Here is a 21,588-nt window from a genome sequence, read left to right as displayed (position 1 = left end):
GTACACCTTACAGCACAACATGCAACGTGTCTGACTTCTCTGGAATCGAGTACACCTAACAGCACAACATGCAACGTGTCTGACTTCTCTGGAATTGAGTGCCCCTAACAGCACAACATGCAACGTGTCTGACTACTCTGGAATTGAGTACACCTAACAGCACAACATGCAACGTGTCTGACTTCTCTGGAATCGAGTACACCTAACAGCACAACATGCAGCGTGTCTGACTTCTCTGGAATTGAGTACACCTAACAGCACAACATGCAACGTGTCTGACTTCTCTGGAATTGAGTACACCTAACAGCACAACATGCAACGTGTCTGACTTCTCTGGAATCGAGTACACCTAACAGCACAACATGCAACGTGTCTGACTTCTCTGGAATTGAGTACACCTAACAGCGCAACATGCAACGTGTCTGACTTCTCTGGAATTGAGTACACCTAACAGCGCAACATGCAACGTGTCTGACTTCTCTGGAATCGGGTACACCTAACAGCACAACATGCAACGTGTCTGACTACTCTGGAATCGGGTACACCTAACAGCACAACATGCAACGTGTCTGACTTCTCTGGAATCGGGTACACCTAACAGCACAACATGCAACGTGTCTGACTACTCTGGAATTGAGTACACCTAACAGCACAACATGCAACGTGTCTGACTTCTCTGGAATTGAGTACACCTAACAGCACAACATGCAACGTGTCTGACTTCTCTGGAATTGAGTACCCCTAACAGCACAACATGCAACGTGTCTGACTTCTCTGGAATTGAGTACACCTAACAGCACAACATGCAACGTGTCTGACTACTCTGGAATTGAGTACACCTAACAGCACAACATGCAGCGTGTCTTACAGGAGGCAGTGTCCTCCTTCAAGTCCAATACTGTAACTGTTGTTTTCAAATATTTACTTAAAGCTTGGTTTGTTTTGCAGACCTTAAGCCATGTGTTGCAGGACCAGTGGATATCACATGCTTTTCATTTACCATCACAGTAACTTGTTTCTCTTCCAAGTTTAGATAGACAATGAAGAAATAAATATAAGACAGCTGCTTATTCTTTCAGTCAGATGTGTAGTTTTCTAACCTTCTGCCTCTTTGCCCCTCTAACATACAATCACCAACTTTTGCAGCCTGAAAGCTGACAAAAATTAAAGTGTAGATTTCACCAAATAGTATTCTCCCTCTGCTTCATCTAGCCTCACACCTGCACATTAAGGACATCTAGCACACATACAGGAAAAACAAGTATATATTATTTCAGCAAGTGTCCACATTACTTAAAACAGATGAACATTTTAATATGAAAAGCCCCTATGGGCTAACCACACCAATCACCAATGTTGGTTTATGCAAAAAGAATCAAACTTAGGAAAGACCACAGGCATCCAAGCCATACTTGGTATTTCTCAAAATATCCAGAGACCTCTGAAGTAAGGGAAAACTTCCATGCTGTTTGGCACTAAAATTATACCTGCAGGACATTTACATATCGTGACAGGCTGTACTCAGAGATTCTGAGCATGAGAGTTGTAGATTTCAGAAGCTAAAAACCAATGTCACATTGGGCACTGCACTGATTTTGCTAGACATGTTTTAAAAAAGAACATAGCATCAAAAGCTGAACAAATCAGCTGCCATAAGCACTGCACCTCATGTTGCACTCCGGCCTCAGGTCAAATGTATTCTGTTGTTAGGACACATCATATCTTAAGCATTCCCAGCACTTGCTCTTAGACTGCACAAAAATACTCAGCCTGCACTTCAGAGACTAGAAATACTGGACAAGGGAATAGCCCATCATCAAGAAACTAGTGTGGTGTGAGCACGAAACAGTTTTCTTCTAATGCATACACTGCCTTAGAACTGTGGAGTTAGCACCCTGAGAATGTGATGTTCTCAGGCAATGGCTTTGTCTCCATTGCTATGACATCATACCCCTTGAGTCTTCTCAGCAGACCTATGAAGTCATGCAGCAGGCTGGAGTATTGCACACAGCACAAAAACTATCAACTCCTTTGAAAAAACTCTCATTAGACAAATCAATTTGTAGCAGAATCACCAAATCTAAATTCAGATATTTGCCTACCATGGATCTTTAAATCTTTTTGTGCCCTTACATCTAAGTTTAGAATTAAGGATTCATCTCACAATTCTCAAACCAAACAGTTGTATTTTTTTTCTGTTTCTGTTTATTATCAACATGAAAAGAAATAGGAAAAGTAGCCTGCTCTGAACCCATCTGCATCAAATCTACAGAACCAACTTGTGCATATACAAAATCATTATAGCTCCCACTTCAGGTTCAGTCTCAGTGCAAATGTGTTCTCCTTACTCCCTTAACACATTGGCCACCCTCTCATTTTACATTTTCTGTGTAAAAGAATTTTCCTACTTAGTCTTTTTTCTTCCCACTCCATTCTTGTTTTCTTCCTTTTATTTTTGTAGTGGGAATTGATTTTTTTCCCCTCCAGCTCAATCAAAAATGGATAATGGAAAAGACTGACAGAAAAATGTAATGACAACTTTTTAGTTTCAGTTTAGTGTATTTCAGATTGGTTTGGCATTGCTGTGGGCTTGCCAAAAGACTGGTAGACTTCTCCATGTTAATTTCAGACTTTGGTATTATTAAGCTACAAGAGGTATGGTTTGGGTTTTTTTTTTTTTGGTTTGGGTTTTAACACTCCACAGTAAGTGCAAATAGAATGGATTCGACACTCTGCACTGAAAGCAGCTCTTTTTAAGTGGTTCATTGGGCTTCAGTAAAAATCACTGTACTGAGAGAAGAAAGTGTGAAACTCTTGAAAGACTGGGTATAAAGCTTTTATTTTCCAGGATTTAAAAAAAGCATCTGACACAAACACCACACAGCTTTTGTAGTTACTAAGCTCTGATTATCTGCCCACTCTTCTTTCAGTCCCTGTAAGATACTACCTGTTTAATTTCTGTTGTATAAGTGACCTGCAAGTCCCTCTGAGACTTATGTCTGTTAACTAGATGGCTCCTGTATTTCACTTTTAAAATAAACTGTTTCAAGTAATTCCCATGGTAAGGAGAGAATGAGGATCAGAGTAGTGCAACAATAATTTGCTTACATTATATGAGCAGTGGAAGAGAGAATGCATTCATTCTTGTCACCATGTATCATGTGCTTCCAACTGCTGGCCTTATATGTTGTGAAGTATACTGCACAGAAATGAGAACACTATCATGTGTTCTCTGAAACAGAATGGACCTGTTTACTGTGTTCGGAGAACATTCTAAACATCAAACCAAAGATAAGACAAGGAAAGTAAATGTCTCTGAAAGGCTTCATGATTCCTCTGCCTCCTGAAAGCAGCACTACTTTAAAAAGCATTCCCTTTTCAGTGGAGCTTTAACAACACATATTCTGACTTTATTTCAAACCCAACAATGTTTCCAGTAGTCTTCTGCATGGTACTGAAGGCCTTTTCCTAAAGGATTTATTCTTCCAAGAGGCAAAATATTTTTCTGAGATCCTGAATGTCTCAATCAGGACTTGTTAGAAGTAGGAAACTGATAGAACATTTCTAAGACTGTTCCAGAGGTGTTATGTTTGGTGGTAACAGCTCACACAGCAAACATACCAAGTGCTTAAAGAGAGAGATGCAGGAAGCAGAGGAAAGATGAGCAAGGGAGGCAGGTTTTAAAAACAAGCAAAGGGTCCAACAGGTTATGGAAATTGACAGCTAACAAGCTGATGCTGTGGGTGATGGCAATTTTCAGTCACAGACTACTTTGTGACAAAATAAAAGAGGATCCATGTTGCACAGGTGTCATATAGTTGCCTTCTTAGTAGCTTGCAATGTTTTAAGTGTCTAAACAACACTTGCTGTCATTTTTTCTTAGTCATAAATAATCTTTGCCCTCAACATTTCAAATATACAGTGGGAAAGCTTCAGTCAGCGTTTATTTTAGCTCAGCTTTTTGCATTATCTGACATCTCAGCTAGAAAAGAACAATATATAGACTGACCCTAGAAGCACAACTGTTTAAATAAATAGTTTTATTTTGACAGATGAATCTTAGGGTTTGGGGTCCTGTTGTTATTTAGGTTATAGTTGTTGAATGGTGTTTAAAATTGAAGTGCTAAACAGAAACAGAATAAAAAATGAAGCCTCTAACTTCTAGCAGAGGTAGTTCTTTATTTCTAAAGTGAATTTGTCTACTAAGGGTAACTGATTGGATGTGAACATGGACACCAGAAGAGGAAGTAATTTAAATTTCAAATTTTAGGCAAAGCTTTGAGTTGTTGATCTGTATTTGCAGGGTAGAACACAAGAGAAATTGTTCTTATTCCCCATGTTGACAGGCTCTATTCAGCCAACTCTCAAATTATTTATGGATCCAGACATTAGAGCGATGTTCCTGCTTGTCATGGTAGGCTTGATGGGCCAGAAATAGGCTTATAAATGTCCTGGCTTTCTCAGGCATGTTTTTCTGCTCTTCCTCCTGATATGGGGAGAAGCAACCATGGGAAAGAAGACAGAAGAACCTTGAGCCATTAATTCTAAGGACTCTGGCCAGCCCAGGTTTGTCTTTGTCCTGCGGTAAACAAGGTACACACGTTTAGCTTCTGCCTGCCTTGTGCAAGGCCTGTGCTTTTCCCAAATTTGGGTAAAGCAAACCTATGGCTTTGTCTAATATGGTCAGGCTTGGCTAACTGCCACTCTGATCAGCTATTCTGTGTCCAAAGGGCAATTAATCTTGGCTCACATTGATAAAGAGAGATACACAAGTAAACAATGTGCTCTGCCATACTGTGCCATTCTATTCATGCCCGTTGTTGCCTGCTGCTATTGTTTACTGCCTAGAAACTCCACTGTCATGAGTTTACCAGGAATAGGCTCTAAATGCCTCCATGTGATTGGCCTGCATAGCCAGTGTGACATCGTGCTGAGACTGCACATTGTAAGATATTCTGCCTGCACCTGAAAGTCTCCTGCCAAGACAAGAAGTCCTGGAGATACACAGATCATCCAGAGGAGCCAGGAGACAAGGTCAGAGATTGTCTGCCTCCTTTCCCCAGAAGCCTAGGAAGAATCAAGTCTCAGCAGCTGACAAGACAGAGTTCCCTGAAAGCATTTGCATACTGTCTAGGACCACAGCTAGCCCTGTGAGTCAGGTAATAATAATTTAGGGAGTAAACACTTAAAAGTCTCTTTGTAATCCTCTACTATCTTCTGCCATAAGCTGAGAAGCACTCCTTGAGCCCATCTAGTGGACAAGTGGTATATCAACTGCAGGTGGTATTAGACCACAGGAATCTTCTCTTGCAGTTCAATTAATGTGTATATATTTTGCTGGTTATGACTAGATCTGGTTATTATCAATGAAATCTTTCCAGGACAGTGCAAAGAACTGCTTATTATTATTAAAAATTAGTGGTTGGTTGTGGAGAGAGTTCTGAATATAAAAAATAATAATATAATTTTTGAGAAAATATCATCTTGCATCAATTAATTTCCCCTTCATAACACTGCTATTAAGTTTTTGACTTTTACCTTCTTTTTTTAACATAACACTTGAATTTTCCAAAACAGTCTTTACTAAACCATGCACAAAAGGAACTAGGATTCCTTGAAACAGGTCCTTGGGGAGACCAGAATAGTCTCCAACTTGATTTTATTAGTGAGCTCATTATCTTAAGACATGGAAGAAAATATGAAATAGTCATCTTTGATTCCTGGCCACGAGACACTAATGCATATGAAGGTGAATTGTGCATTCATTCTCCTTTCATGATGATCTTAGGCCTTCTCAGTGGATTTAACACATGATCAGCTCTAATAGCAGAAGAACTACCTGTCAGTCCTGTTTTAATCAACTAAATGAAACCAAAGATTCTTTTTGTTTTCTCATAAAACATGACAAAACTTGAAGTAGAAGGATCACGAAGCCATCCAGCATACTCACTACTCCTAGTGCATCTTTTATGTTCCTCAATAGCAGACAGACTACGTTAGAAGTTTGCTCTAAACAAACACTGGAAAGAAACATTAAGAGCACAGAAAAAGCCTAAGGCTGTGTGTAAGACTAAAAGCAGTACTGGAACTATCTCTGCCACTGGACACAGTAGAAGGTGTAACATTTTTGTTTATAAAAGTTGAAATTTGTGCATTAAAAGTGCTATATATTTTTGTTTCAAGTGAATGACAAGAAACAGCATTGCTAGTGCAATATGCCATTTGATTCCTCACATTTCAGGGATGGAAGAATGGTTGCCTTCTGTCCAACCAGCAGGAGTTCTGTATCACCATTGGAGATTGCCATAAATGTTCTCTGAAGTTCAGAGATGATCCAGCGCTTGCGTCTGCCCACACAGAAATAAAACATTGCTCTATCTCCAGTAGTATAGGCACATCTTTGGCAAATGATGGCTAAGCAAAGGGAGTATAGAAGTCTGAAAACTGTTAGATGGATGAAGATAAAGTATTTAGTGTTCCATATGCAGTAATAGCAAAAATCAGAGAGGGAACATATAGTGTCATAGCAAAGAAAAATATTTTGACAGACTGCAGAGAAATTTTCTAGAGAGATTTCCAATTGAAATGTCACTGCTTTTGAAATTAACTTGGGAAAGCATTAGGAGGCAGTCTGAGGAAGGAAAAACTCTGAGAAGTAGCATCCATTCCCAGCTTATGATCTGAGTAAACAAAACAGACACTAAATCAAGCCCACAAAGGCTCCTCTGCACCACGTGCACCTGTGCTTAGGACAAAGAAAAGGCAGCCTGGCATTTCCATATGTCTGAAAACAGCCACCTGAGTCGTTGCCTAACATAGTCCAATGTCTTGTTGTTAATTTCTGTAAGGATGAAAAACTGATGCAAATAGAAAATAATAGTCAAAAATACCAGATCGTTGCCATCTGACATTTCATCTGATGTTCCAACAGAAATGCTCCCTTAGGTGAGCACAATGGGACTTCTATTCTTCTGTAGCTGCTTCACCTGCTTTATTTTGTTCTACAGAAGATAAATACCAAATTGTCTTGAAATATTAAATTCTTTCCTGGTGAAATTCCCCACTGCTAGCATTATATCATGACGTTCTTGAGCAGTTTTGCTGACCTTGCCTTAAGTAAGTATCCTCTTTGCGTAGTAGAAATCCAAAACAACAACTCGCTCTTCCTCCCTAACTACTGCTTATTGAACTTCAATTTTCAAGTGCAGTATTCTGCAGTGGTAGCTACAAACACAATAAAGATCATGCACACAACTTGGGTGTGCCCTCAGACTGAAGCAGGAATTAATTTACAACATCACTTAGAGATAGGAAAATACATGCTGTCAGGATTTGTTTCGTATGCAACTCTCCCAGATTTTTGAAGACTCCCATAATTACTCCCAAGTAGAAGAGTGACTTCAGGAGAAAGGAAGATAATAAAAGAAGTGACTGAAGTGTTAGCTTCAAAATGTGAGTGGTGCAGTTCTCAAGAGAACATGCATATCAATAAATCTGGATTCATGCCTGTGATGGGATATGTCCCTCTTGATCCTTACCAAAAGATCTTAAGATATACATTAAGGCCATACAAATAACTTCACAAATATAAGATTTGCTCACATATAATATTTCAGTTGGGAGAGGAGAAATTGAATGAAATCCAACAAGGATAAGAGTAGAGTCTTGCATCTGGGAAAGAACAACCCTGTGGACAAGTATGGGTTGGGGACTCACCTGCTGGAGAGCAGCACAGGGGAAAGAGACCTGGGAATCCTGGTGGACAGGAGGATAATCATGAGCAAGCAATGTGCCCTTGTGACTAACCCCATCATGGGGTGTATTAGAAGGGATATGGTTAGTAGGTTGTGAGAGGTTCTCTTCCCATTCTACTCTGGTAAGGCTGCATCTGGTATGTTGTGTCCAGTTCTGGGCTCCTCAGTTCAAGGACTTTAGGGAACTGCTTGAAAGAGTGCAGTGCAGAGCCACAAAGATGCTGAAGGGAGTGGCTGAGGGAGCCAGGGCTCTTTAGCCTGAAGGAGACCAAAGGGTGACATCATTCATATTTATAAAGATGTGAAGAGCAGCACCAGGAGAAGAGAGACAGGCTCTGCTCAGCAATGTCCAGTGAAAGGACAAGGAGTAGTGAGTGCAATCTGGAGTAGAGGAAGTTCTACATGAACATAAGGAAAAACTTTTTCACTGTGAGAGTTACAGACCTCAACAACAGGCTGTGGAGTCTTCTTCTCTGGAGACATTTAAAACCTGCCTGGATGCCTTCCTGTGTGACCTGCTCTAGGTGATCCTGCTCTGGCAGGGGAGTTGGACTGGATGATCCTTCCAGCCCCTAACATTCTGTGAACACACCATGACATACATCCACAAACACTTTAGAATCAGGATTTCAATGTCCATATGCCACATGTATGTTCATTCTCTCATTATGAAGCTCATTATTATACATTGGAGGAATTGTTTTAAGATTTCAAGCATTCACACAGATACCTTGGAAAGCCTGTCTAGTCATCTAATTTTCACATGAAATCACTACATTTTGCTAGAGTTATGGAACATAGAACCTACAATGATGCTTTCAAAAGCAGCTAGAAGAATAAGTCAATAAAAGCCCAGGGAAGATAAGCCATTACTGCCAAAAGCAGTAAAACAGAGAAACACGTCACAAAACTCCAGACATTAAGTAACAAAGAGTAACCCATAGTGTTTTAAGAAGAAACACATCTCTCCTATGATTTAATTTCTTAATATCCCACTGTCTTCGACTGTTTTTTATGGATGCAACATTACAGCAGGACTAGGAAAATAGATGCTCAAATATAATGCATGCTATGTGCAGTTCATCTGGGCAAATCTCAGTACAGTAAAACATTAGTCCAGGAAAAGTTTATTGTTCCTTCCCTGCTACAACTTCTCTAGGTTTCAGGCCACACATACAGGAAGTTTGTAAACTGTAAATTCAAACTTACAAGTATCATTAATCTTTTAAGAAGAACAAAGACTAAAACAAGACTATATATAGTCTAGAAAGTCTTAGGGGATTAGGAAATGGCAAATGCTCAGTTATAATAGGAGTAAAATTCAGCCTTGAAAACTTTGGTGTAACATGGGTAATTTCTCTTCCCTCAAGTACAGGGATGGTCAACATGATTGCTTTCCCAGAAATATTATTCTCTTGTGGAGTCACATTATTTTTAACTTACATCCTCAGGGGTCAGCTAGTTATAATAGCCACACAACCTTCTCTACTTATCACGAGTCACATGCCGCATGATTTTTGGAGTAAGTGCTATTGACAGCATGATGGTGTACTGATTTGGAATTCTTATGCAGATTTATTTAAAATCCTGTACTGTTTTGCTTTTTTGGGTGGTTTCCATTAAAAGCTTTCATCCCTTTAAAGAGAGCAATCAAAAATACTCTCTGAAGGCACTCAAAACATTGCCGGCTGAGAAGCTGTTAGTGAATGGGAGGAGAGGTAATAGAGAAGGTAGAAAATTAAGCTTCATCAAACTTCACTGCATTAATTCTTCTGAAACAGCACCTGAGTAGGTGAGTAGGACTTATCAGAAGAAGAGTAAGTCAGGCTTTTCACAGTAGTTTGTGAAGAAGCAAACTGCTGAGAAGCAACAGGTACAAGCTGACACAGGGGTGGCTGATAGTGGGTATGGGACCAGCTTTTTGCCTGTAAAAACAGGGCAGAAGAGAAAGAGGCTGTCCAGGAAGGTTAAGCAGCCTCCATCCCTGAAGTCTTTCAAGGTCCAAACGGATAAAGACCAAAGAAATCTGTTCTGATCTCAGAGCTGCCCCTACTGACAGCAGAGTAAGAATGTCAAGTCTCTATACATGCCACTGTATTAAGTCACAGGGAAACAGGTTGTTACCAGAACAGAATTGGGCCAAAGAAAATTGCTTGACTAGCTCCATTCCACATGGACCAACACTTGATCTATGGCTAGAATAAATTACTTCAGTGTCTGCAAATGGCATTAGGTCAGCACTCACTTCTATGATCAAACTTCTTTTCTCAGGAATCTATTAATTCAGCAACAGTATGCTATTCACAGGCAATGCCAGGTATATAGTATCATACAAGTATTTAGGTTCAGTGGACCTGCTGCAGATCTTCTGACCTATCCCTCCTGCTCAAAGCAAGGTAAACATAGAATCCTCATGACAGAGCATTAAAAAAGTCCCATATTAGAGGACACTTTTCCAGAAAATATCAGAAAACATTATTTGGATTAAGATGATATCTCACTAGCCAAAAAAGTTGAATCCTGCCCTAAATAAATCTCCCCCAGCAAACCAGAAACTGAGGCCAAATGAACTGCAAAGTTGGAGAGCTGCAGAGCACAGATCTAGCTCATCCAAATCACTTCATGTTTACTGTAACTGGACTTTCTGCAACAAATAAAGTGAAATCCGTGAATCCATGCCTTCTAAATCCACAATGAAGTTCTAAATTCAAGATATAATAAATGAATATTTTATGACATTAAAAATCATATCAAATGCTTGGATAAGCCACAGTAGTCTTTCTGATATATCCCTTGATAGAGCTAAATATTATTGCTCATACTACAATAATATATGCATTACTGTCCCTTCAGCTGCCTCCCAAGACTCATATTGCCATTCTGCCTGTGCCACTTTGCATGCTAATGAGATTCCCAGGAAATTATAATTACCCTTTGGGACTCCATTTAAAAGCTGCCCTTTTCATTGAAAAGGCTCGTTCACAGCCCAGGTTAGTCCAGATTTGAAAGGAAACCTTCTGCCACTTGCCAGACTCCTGAAACTTCGAAAATAGCATCATTTTCTTAACAACCTTTACTTTTTATTGCTGTTAGTTCTTGAACTCAGAGTAAATAAAATCACAAAACGTTGACAGTGATATTCTAAAAAGAATGCAATTAAAGCAACAGCTGTGAATTGTGCAGAGAAGGACCAGAATGTTCACAATACTTTTAAAAGTTCAAACAAACCCAAAAGCTGGGAAGATGCCATGTTAGTTTCTACAAATATGGCCCAGTTATGCCAACCTGTGATCCTGCTCTCTCTAGTCCAGCCACGCACCCTACAAACCCAGCAACAACAAAGTTACTTATATCATAGGAACACTAGAGATAATTGCTAGAATTGCTGTTGAGGATTTTACAGTCCTCACAGGATTTAAGAAGTTAAATGATGCAATCTCATAACTCCCTTGCATTAGTGATAAAAGTTCTGTGTGGGGAGATTTTTCCCTGGAGAAGCACTACCTATAAAAGTCATCTTAAATTAACTCTCAATTATATGACTTTATTTAAGCTACTTCTCTCTTGTAATTTTCAGCCTTGCGGTTCTCACATTGGTGAATTGCTAATTCTCCACAGTCAATACAGAAATGGTCATAATCAGAAATGAACTTACAAATGTTTTGGGGGAAAAAAAAAAGTATTTGTGCTTTAATTCAGAAAGCTTTGGAGAGTCGCTATTATTTTCCCAAACAGCTCAATACTATCAAAACAACCAAATAAAATGTAATTTCAAATCAAAGCAGACAGTGAGCAGTGTTTTTATTTCAAAAAATGTTTATAAATCTGGCTTGCATTGCTCATTTATAGATGATGAAGCACCATGAGCGTTGCACAGGTGACTAATGATGACTGAGCACATTAGTTTGGTCGAGTGGGTTATTTACTTTGTGTCATCTATCATCCTTTATCTCCCTCAAAATAGTATCACTTAATCTTTCATCTCTCCTAGCCTCCCCTTAAGTTAATCAGATGTAATCAAAATGCAAACCATAAAACACAACAGCCCCAAAATCAAATCAACATTAATATCTCTCTCAAAGTAAAACACACTGCTAAGAATTCCTTGTCTGCTTCTAATCTGATTTTCCTCTGATGCTCAGGCAGAATATACTCAATGATAGATGCTTGAGAAATGGAGACTAAAGCTGCTTTATGTGAAAGGTCTGTAATATGATGTCTCAAGAAAACAGGTTGTCATGATAAGATATTAAAATTTTGTCCAATAATGTTCAGAAAGCACAGTTTATTAAATTTGAGATGAACCAGAAAATCAGTTACTGCTAGGGCCTGTTTATGCATCTAGGAGATTTGCTGTTTTCATGAAACCTGCAGTTACACAAACTTTACTTCTGTGGATGGGCACATGAGAGCAACGACCTTCTCACCAAGCACAACAATGCCATGCTTAACCTTTTGCAGAACAGAACGATGCCTTCTGTGCTGCAGTCTCCCCTTGGGTGGCAAGTTCCTCACTGACCTCACCTGTGAAGCCTTAGCTTGCTTCAGCAACTTTCTAGGCCTGTCTTCCTTACCCAATGTTTCATTGTCTTGAATCATCAGGAGCCTCTATAACTACAGAAAAACAGCCCTCTCTTTTACAACACAGTATTTCTTCAGGGGGGCATTCTTATGCCACTTTCTCAAGAGGACATATGTGCTAAAAGGTTTGCCCATGAGTTCAGCAGGATTCTGTATTAGAAAGATGAACTCATTCTTTGTTCAGGGCTGGGTAAAATCCAAAAGACTCATCTTCTCAGATACTTGCACTGAGTTAAACTCACAGTGGCATCCACAGGGCAGAGAGGCACATGCAGTCTGAGGGAATCCTCGACCATCTCAATGGTCACATCTTTTCTCCCAGACCTGCTGTAGGAGCTCCTTATGGCTTTTGGTTTCTGCTTCATCTGAACAATTTCTAAATTCTTGAAACAGGTTAGGAGTTTTGCTACTGTGCTACAAGGTGTTGTAGAACTAAGCTGTTAAACCTCAGAAGCAGGGTGCTAGGCTTGGGATTCAATGCTAGTGTTTAAATAAAATTTTATTCCTATGCTTTTGATAGCATTTAGCTGTAATGTTCCTAATCAGCTATGCCATTACTGGGTTCATTTCCTCCTGAACTGCTGAAGTCTCAGAGTCAAGCCAGTAGGCAGAAGCACCTCACCAAACACGCTGCAGAGCAGAGCTTGCAGTACAGATAAAACCAGAACTACTTATTGAACATGGACTGGACTTGGAAGCAGGGCTGCAGACCAAGCAGGCTGCAGCCACTGGAAAGGATATGTATAAAGGAAGCAAAAGCAAAGCTACATTACAGAGACTCTTGGTTACATGGAATAGATGAGTATTGCCCAGCTGACTTTACAAAGTATTATTTTCCTAGTATCTACTAAAAATTGAATGGATGGCTTGAACATAATTAAAAATTAGTATGCACATACAGTAATCAAATGTCAAGGTCATTAAGGCAGCAGTCACTGTGCAAAGCTTTTAAAGTACCCTACTTTCTGATCTAAATGTCTACATACAGAAGGAACTAACAATAAAGTGCTAGTTTACAGAGCATGTTTTCATACAGACTATGAAGATCAGATTTAAAACTGATTGGAGAACATTTATCCATCCATACCTATGACATCCAAGTGCTTTTTCTGTGATCAAAAGAACTTTATCATATCCACATGAGGAGTATTTACTTTATGAGACAAAAATAGAGCTTATATCTAACAATCGGCTGCTCAGAAATGTCCCACACCTTCCTGGTCACATGCAGACACAGTACACTCTTCTGCTGACTGCACTGCTGGTGAGCAATCAATGCAAAGACTGGGCACAGGTGCAACAAATATAACCTTTTTTTTTTGTGGTGAACTGCAGGTAGAGCTGGCCACAAGCTGCTCACACACTCTTTGGGTTCATAAAATATGTCTCAAAGGCACAGGGAAAGGTTTTATAAAGGCTAAGTGCTTCAGTTAAACTCTTCCATTTTGGACAAGACTAAGACTCGAGTAAGTAACAGTATCCAAACCTGAGGCTGTCAAATACCTACTGGCTACACGCCTCCAACAGAACAAAACATCACCATGCTGTACAAGTCACAGAGAACAGCTCTTCCCTCTCCCGACTCAAGCATTTCCACTGCAGAAAGGTGTTGCATACAATATAAAAGGTGGAAACAGGACAATCTAGATAACTCAACCTCTCTGTAGTAAAGAGTGGTGCTGGGGTGGCTTTGGGTTTTTTGGGTTTTTTTTGGTCATCTATTTGGTTTTGTTGGTTTGGGTTGTTTTATTCATGGTATGATAAAAAGCCTCAAGAAATCACTTAAAATTCTGGTAAAGACTGACACCCAAAACCCTTCTAAATTCAGACACTTTTTTCCATAGTTTCTCTTTGGGAATCATCTTCTTACGAGGAAAGTGAAATCATCATAATCTCCTCAGCATTCATTTTGCATTGATTTCATCTTTGCATGCTAATCTCCACATAATTTTGCATGTGCCTATGTAAAAAAAAAAAAAAAAATTACCATGACAATCTGGTTTTCAATCAGGAACTGAATATAGAGCATTGACTCAGTTCTTGCATTTAACTAATGCTTTATTTTTATTCAAAACTGTTCAGTTTCACTTTGTTGTGCATATGCCACAAGGCCCATTGCTGTCAGCAAGAGCTCCCAAGCCAAGAAAACATCTGTCAAGGCCGTAGGGATTTTGCTATTATCCACTACTTCCTTGTTAATGTATGGTCAATACTATGACAAGAAACCTCTCAATAAATATGCAGTGGAAAGATAAATTGGCAGAAAGCTGGAACTACCAGCTGTCAATACAATTAGAGACAAAGGAACACAGGAGCTGGCCTCGGAGGATTATACAGCCTTTTGGGAATTGATTTCCTCAGAGGTTACTTGTTTAGAGCTTTTTATCCACAAAAAAGAGCCCATTTGTTGAGAAGTACCATTTGTCAGCTCTTTACTACATTCACCTGGTGTTATTTCTCTTGAAATACACTGCCTGGTAAGGTTATTTCTGTAAGTGCACTTAGTGTAGAGTTTCTCTAGTGATTTATAATTCTGATAGCCTGGACTATAATTTTTTAGCTCTAAATTGGAAATAAGGCACTATTTTCCTATGCACAGAACCCCCTACTTCCCTGTTCTTCTACCTAGGTCTTCATAAGAAGAAAGAATACAGAATGGAAACATATCTCTGGGAAATGAATGGGCAATGAAAAAGAATTTCAAAGATCACTTCCTCTCTCTTCACCTACTTGTTAATAAGTAGGAATAATTCTGTTAAGTAAAGCAGCACAGTTTTCCAGCTTGTCCAGCAGAAAGTCATTTTATGCTTTCCTCTTTTTGGAAAAATGAAAATGCAAAGCTTTTATTTCAGTCTTCTCCATAGTAGTTTGCCTTCAAGGCCTTTGAGCTATACTCACAACTAGAATAAATCCTATTACAGGGAAAGTTTGCTTTACTCTGCAGATATCAGAGCCAGTCAAAACTCTTCAGATAGAACAGCTTTAGGAAAGCAAATGCCAATTTGAAAGAATCCAAACACTCTAGGGGAACATATTGATTGCATCAGAATTCTGATGATATTTACTGGAATGTTTCATGACTGCTCCTCTTCCCACCTCCTCAGCCAATATTTCCAGACTTACAATGAAAATAAAATATAAAAACAAAGATAAATTAAAAAAAAAAAAATCACAACTAAGGAGTTGTTAGAAAGTCTATGCAAACTTCCAAGTCTCAAAAATGGCATTATTTCAGAACTAACACTGCCAGGAATTTATGACATTTATCTTACTGTCTCAGATCCTTGGTTTTGGCATTTTGGAATTCTGAATATAAGGCAAACCCAGTGTTTGACCCAGCCACTGCTGTTCAGAAAATACCAGCACCCTTTACCTCAGCTGTTCTGCTTGAAGTTGACACAACTGAGATACTGCTACTGTGCCATCACTTGAACAGACAATCGAACTGTCTGAGCAAATCTTCCCAACACAACCAACGTAGTGACTTCCTCCATGCAATAGAACAAGGGGACACAGTCTCAAGTTGTGTCAGGGTAGGTATAGGCTGGATATTAGGAAGAAGTTCTTCCCAGAGAGAGTGATTTCCCATTGGAATGGGCTGCCCAGGGAGGTGGTGGAGGCACCGTCCTTGGGGGTCTTCAAGAAAAGACTGGATGAGGCACTTAGTGCCATGGTCTAGTTGATTGGATAGGGCTGGGTGCTAGGTTGGACTGGATGATCTCGGAGGTCTCTTCCAACCTGGTTGATTCTATGATTCTATGCTTAGTCTTGAATATTGCAGGAAACACCACACCAAAACACATCCATCTTGTGACTGCTTTAAATGGAAGAATAGTCACAGGTGGTTAAGACTGCTCTTGGTTGTGCTAAATGCCACAGAAATACTACCTCCTGCCTGCCCAGATTTCACTGATAGTAATTAAATTTTCTGTGTTTTAGCTACAGCACTCTGTGCTGCTTTGAATTTATCTTTTCCAGCTCATTTGGTGTTGACTGACTGCACAGCAGGCCAACCATCATTCCACTGTGGCACTGATTGTCTTGTTATCAGCTGCCATTGAAGGATGGCAATGCAGTACAGAAGACATTACTTGATATTTAATTTACCCAATGCCTCAGCAGCTCTTCCACTTCTGTTTTAAACCATCACTTCTCCTAATACACGATACAGCTTCCTGTTTCATTTATTGCTATTACCATTCATTAAAATACAGTACTATCTCTCTTATGTTAACATGACAGCCTTGTGATTCTACAGCACAGTTGTGATCCATGCCCTTATTATTTAGTCCATAATCTTAAAGCCAGCTTTGTTACAAGAAACAAGCAGCTTTAAATGTCAGTAATTTGTAAGGCGAACAAAGCATCGGATCCACTGAATACAATACGCACAAAACAAATAGTGCTATTTAGGTAACTAAACGCCTGCAGCCATTCATAATGGAGAGATGAGGGAGGAAGGGCAAAGAAGGACTGCAGTGACCTTAAACAATTATCTTCAAAAAGGCTACAGGGTTTCTGGCTTTGGGGTGGGGTCTTCTCTTGTTGTAGTAAAAAGCTGTATTAGACATGTGCTAGATTATTTTTCTTCCTGGATAGGTGACTTTGCACCAGGCTACTTTGAAGCACACGGACTCTTAAAGCTAAATCACCTGAGAATCAACACCTTTGACCTTAAGAGCCCACTCCTAGAAGAGAAATATAATTTAATAAAACTGAAAATCAGCAGTCTAGTGACAGCACTTCAAAGCCCTTTCCCAGCAAATCTCCAGAAATTGGATGGTATTTTTCCCTCTGCTCTTTATTTGCCTCAGTCTGTCTTGTTTGCTTCCCTTCCTTAGTGTCTTACCTACTCTCTAAAATTACACCAGAGCAAGCTAAAATGACAAGTTGATTAAATTCTTCCTGCACATATCTGAAGGTACTGTTTTACTTGACTTGAATTTAATACATTTAAAAGGAATACTGTAAATAACTGTTTCCTGTTGCCCTGTTAGCAGCTTATTTGAAGTAGGACTTTTCTTGCTGAAGTTAAAATATCAACTCTACAGGTATCCTCTAGCATCTAAACTATAATTTACTTAGTCCTACAGTGGAGAAATAAGACAAATTGTATCCCAGAGTATCTGGTTCTTCATTTTGGACTGAAGTTCACGACTGCTGTCTTTAATGTTGACAATTACATGTCACAAAAGATCTGCAGATGTTTAGATTTTGATGAAACTGAATCCTATCTCTGGTTCCTCTCAGTTTAAAGAAGCTAGAAACTTTTTGTTTAGTATGAGATTCTCTAGAGGCTGTTTTGCACATAACATGCCTATTAGCAATTTGATTCTGTATACATTTAAAATACTCTGACTGAATACAAAAAGATCAATTAAAAACCCCTTAAATTCTGGACAGATGAACTGAAAAATAAACCTTGGAATGTATGAATGCTTTATTTTAATTGAAATGGGATAGAAACCAGACAGACATGAAATGGAAGACAGTAAAAATGGTAAGGGAAATACTAAGAACTGAAAGCACCACATAAAACAAAAACCACCAAGCCCAAAACCCAACCCAAACAACCACATACCAACCACCACCACCACTCAAATATCAGCATCCATCAACTTTACAATCAGTCAAGGTGAGCTTGCCAGCAGTTCATCCACCCAGGCGTAAAGCCTCATTTATGCAAAGTCATCGTAGCCCTTGGTCAAAAAATTGTGTCTTAATACAGACAAATTAAAGACTTGGTTATCACTAATGCTTCATGATCTTGCTTTATGAAGCCTATATGGATGAGAGTTAGCATGAGGAGAGAAGAAAAATACACTTTCAGTAATTTCCTACAATTCTCCATGAGATAATTTATGAAGTTTGGGTAGTATGGAAACTAATCTACCTAGTGCACAGCTAGACAGGTTGTAAAGGAAGTTCATAATGCTGAGAACTCTGTCAAGTAAGGAAAAAAAAAAAAGGCAGCTTTTGAAAAATCTGATTTTACTTCAAAATAAAGTCATTTCAAATCAGTCTCAATTAGGCTAAATTACACTTGATGTAATTCTTTTTTTCTAAAACTCTTGATATTAACTTCTGTATTTCGCTAAATTATACAGAGATCCTGTGCTTTGCATATGAATCACTTTATATGATGAGCTGTCTGCATTCATTTAAATTTGATTTAACCAGGTTAATACTAATAGTCTGTTTTGACAATTAAAGGAAGAGGCTTCCCAAAGACAGAAGATACATATGGAAAATATTACACATTACAGTGTGCTATCATCTCCTGGCACTTAAAACCTTTAACAGAGTAAGAGTTAGTGTTCAGACTCTGGATTTAGGGCATGGACAAAAAAAATATCAATAACATATTTATTCTCAATAATATAAACCACATGATAGCTCATAAGGACTAGTTTTGCTTTGCATGAACTGGTTGTTGAACAGCTGTTATCTGTCACATCACCAAGCCACCTGTAAACACAATAAAGGAACAGAGCTACTCACAAAGGAAATATAAAATAGAGCACAAAAACTAGAGACAAAATTTTGAACAAAGTACAAATAGAGATTCCTCAGAGTATTTTTCTCTACAGAGGAAAAAAAATATAGCTGATGAATTCATACTTTGGAAGAGTTAACTCATTTGCACCAGCAAGGTTTTTGGCCAAATTTTAGATGATCAAAATTCTCTCTTAAAAAGAAACAGTAAACAACAACCAAAAAAAAAAAAAAAAGGCATTTCTAGGAGATTGCCTATCAAATTTGGCAGGCACAGGAAGGCTAGATCTTTCTAGAAGTTTTGCATAGAATAGTATTTTACAAAACACTCGTGTTACTTTTTAATTTAAAATGCCAAGATGCAATGGCTGCTAAGCAGAAAATAATTGATTTGGCCTTTGCTCATGGTTGTTCAGATGTTGCAGGATACAAATCAAAATGGATATTCATGTCAGTTTGAATTTGCATAAGCAATTCACATTTTCTAGATCTCAAAGCCAAATTGGGCATTTTAGAATGTTTTGACAGTAATGATTTGAATTGTGGTTTCTTAGCAGCTAATCAATGAACTGCCAGGATTCTGAAATCAGATATGGACCAGTGGTCTTCTCACCCAGAAACTTCTTAACTGAACTTACAGGATAAGGACAGACTGTGGAAACACTAAGTCACCAATACACACATATAACTTGAGTTCACAGCAGCAGTAACCCATTGATTAATCATTAATGGAATGCTATTTTATAGATTGATTGTGTTTATATACCTTTTAACTTCAGTTAATTAGATTTTAGAATGAGCTATTAATGCTACAATAAAGATATAGTATCATAGAATCAACCAGGTTGGAAGAGACCTCCAAGATCTTCCAGACCAACCCATCACCAAACCCTGTCCAGTCAACTAGACCATGGCATTAAGTGCCTCGTCCAGTCATATCTGCAATGGCACATCAGGCTCAAAGAACCCCAATACCCTATTTTTAGAATTAGTGAAAAAATATGTCACTATAAAATCTAGTGCTTTGTAACATCATCTCTTCCCTTCTATTAATCTTTACAAAAGTCTCACTTTGATCTCCCCTGTAGCAAGGGACTGAAGTCTCCGGTATCTCCCTTTCTTAGTTCACTTAAACACTTGGCAAATTAAAATTATGAAAGAGGAAGAAAAAATGTCAGTCTATCTAGCAGCCACTAGAACGAGTTTGGGCCACTGGAATAATCTACAACTATGTTAAACTATTAAGCGTAATGGACAAAATAAAATCACAATAATGAATCCTTGAAAGGATTCATAAAGGTAGCATTTTGCCATTAGCTAAGAAAGAAAAACATTGATTGCTAAGTAACTTTGTAAATGTGATCAGCATCCTACTGGTTTCCTAAGAGTACTTACACTGAGCACAAACATCACTCAAATGTGGAAGGAAAAAAACCCAAACCAGTATTTATTTTGATTTACATGTTATGCAGGTTCAAATTGGTAATATCCTGGAATCTTTCATAGATTGTACATCAGAACATCTCTTTGCCAACAAGCTCCCTAAATCCCTTTCCTTCACTGGAAAGTAGCATCACGGAGGCAGGGAATTAATGTGGCTGAGTCAGGAATTATAAAAATAAAATGAGTTTATTTTCCTGAACCCCTGCCCCCAAACTATACAAAATTAGTTTAAGTTTCTTTACAGATTCAGTTGGATCAGGAATTTCTTAGAGATTTAGGAAGTTAAGTTGATCTGTTGGAAGGTAGGAGAGCTCTGCAGAGGCACCTAGACAGGATGGATGGGTGGGCAGAGGACAATGGGATGAGATTTAACAAGGCCAAGTGCAGGTTTTTACATTTTGGCCACAACAACCCCGAGCAGCACTACAGGCTGGGGACAGAGTGGCTGGAAAGCAGCCAGACAGAAAGGGACCTGGGGGTACTGGTGGATAGTAGGCTGAAGATGAACCAGCAGTATGCCCAGGTGGACAGGAGAGCCAATGGCATCCTGGCCTGCATCAGGAAGGGTGTGGCCAGTAGGACAAGGGAGGTTTTTCTTCCCCTGTACTCAGCACTGGTCAGGCTACCCCTTGAGTACTGTGTCAAGTTCTGGGCTGCTCAATGCAAGAGAGATGTTGAGGTGCTGGAACATGTCCAGAGAAGGGCAACAAAACTGGTGAGGAGCCTGGAACACAAACCCTTTGAGAGAGGCTGAGGGAGCTGGGGTTCTTTAGCCTGGAGAAGAGGAGGGTCAGGGGTAATCTCATAGCTGTCTACAACTACCTGAAGGGAGCCTGTAGCCAGGTGGGGGGTGGCCTCTTCTCCCAGACAACCAGCAACAGAACAAGAGGACACAGTCTCAAGTTGTGCCAGGGGAAGTATAGGCTGGATGTTAGGAGGAAGTTCTTCCCAGAGAGTGATTGGCATTGGAATGGGCTGCCCAGGGAGGTGGTGGAGTCACCGTCCCTGGAGGTGTTCAAGAAAAGCCTGGATGAGGCACTCGGTGCCACGGTCTAGTTGACTGGATAGGGCTGGGTGCTAGGTTGGACTGGCTGATCTTGGAGATCTCTTCCAACCTGGTTGATTCTATGATTCTTTGAAATACAGACCTGCAGTGCAGCTCAGTTCTGTAAGTTAGTAAAATATCCTTGTAAATACTTAATGTTTAAACTTCACCATGGTATCATAATGGTAGATATCAGAATAAAAAAGCCAGTGTAAGAGCATGTTCCTGTCTAATCAGAAACATGTAAAGAAATGAAGAAAAGGTAGAAAA

General features: G+C 39.2%; 1 protein-coding gene across 3 annotated transcripts in view; it reads right to left on the bottom strand.

The window, feature by feature from the left end:
• LOC135178711 (bifunctional heparan sulfate N-deacetylase/N-sulfotransferase 3) overlaps positions 1-21,588 on the bottom strand; it is a 382,468-nt gene that overhangs the window by 251,285 nt on the left and 109,595 nt on the right. Inside the window, exon 1 of one of the 3 annotated variants that reach the window (XM_064149864.1) lies at positions 6,235-6,369. The exons of the other annotated variants lie outside the window; for them this stretch is intronic. The gene's annotated coding sequence lies outside the window, so the exon portion shown is untranslated. Of the gene's footprint in view, positions 1-6,234; positions 6,370-21,588 lie in introns of those variants that run through there. 3 annotated transcript variants of the gene reach the window in all.

This window comes from Pogoniulus pusillus, chromosome 10 (assembly GCF_015220805.1).
Source record: "Pogoniulus pusillus isolate bPogPus1 chromosome 10, bPogPus1.pri, whole genome shotgun sequence".
NCBI lineage: Eukaryota > Metazoa > Chordata > Aves > Piciformes > Lybiidae > Pogoniulus > Pogoniulus pusillus.
The sequence above is the reverse complement of the archived record's forward strand: the minus strand, read 5'-3'. Positions and strand labels throughout refer to the sequence as shown.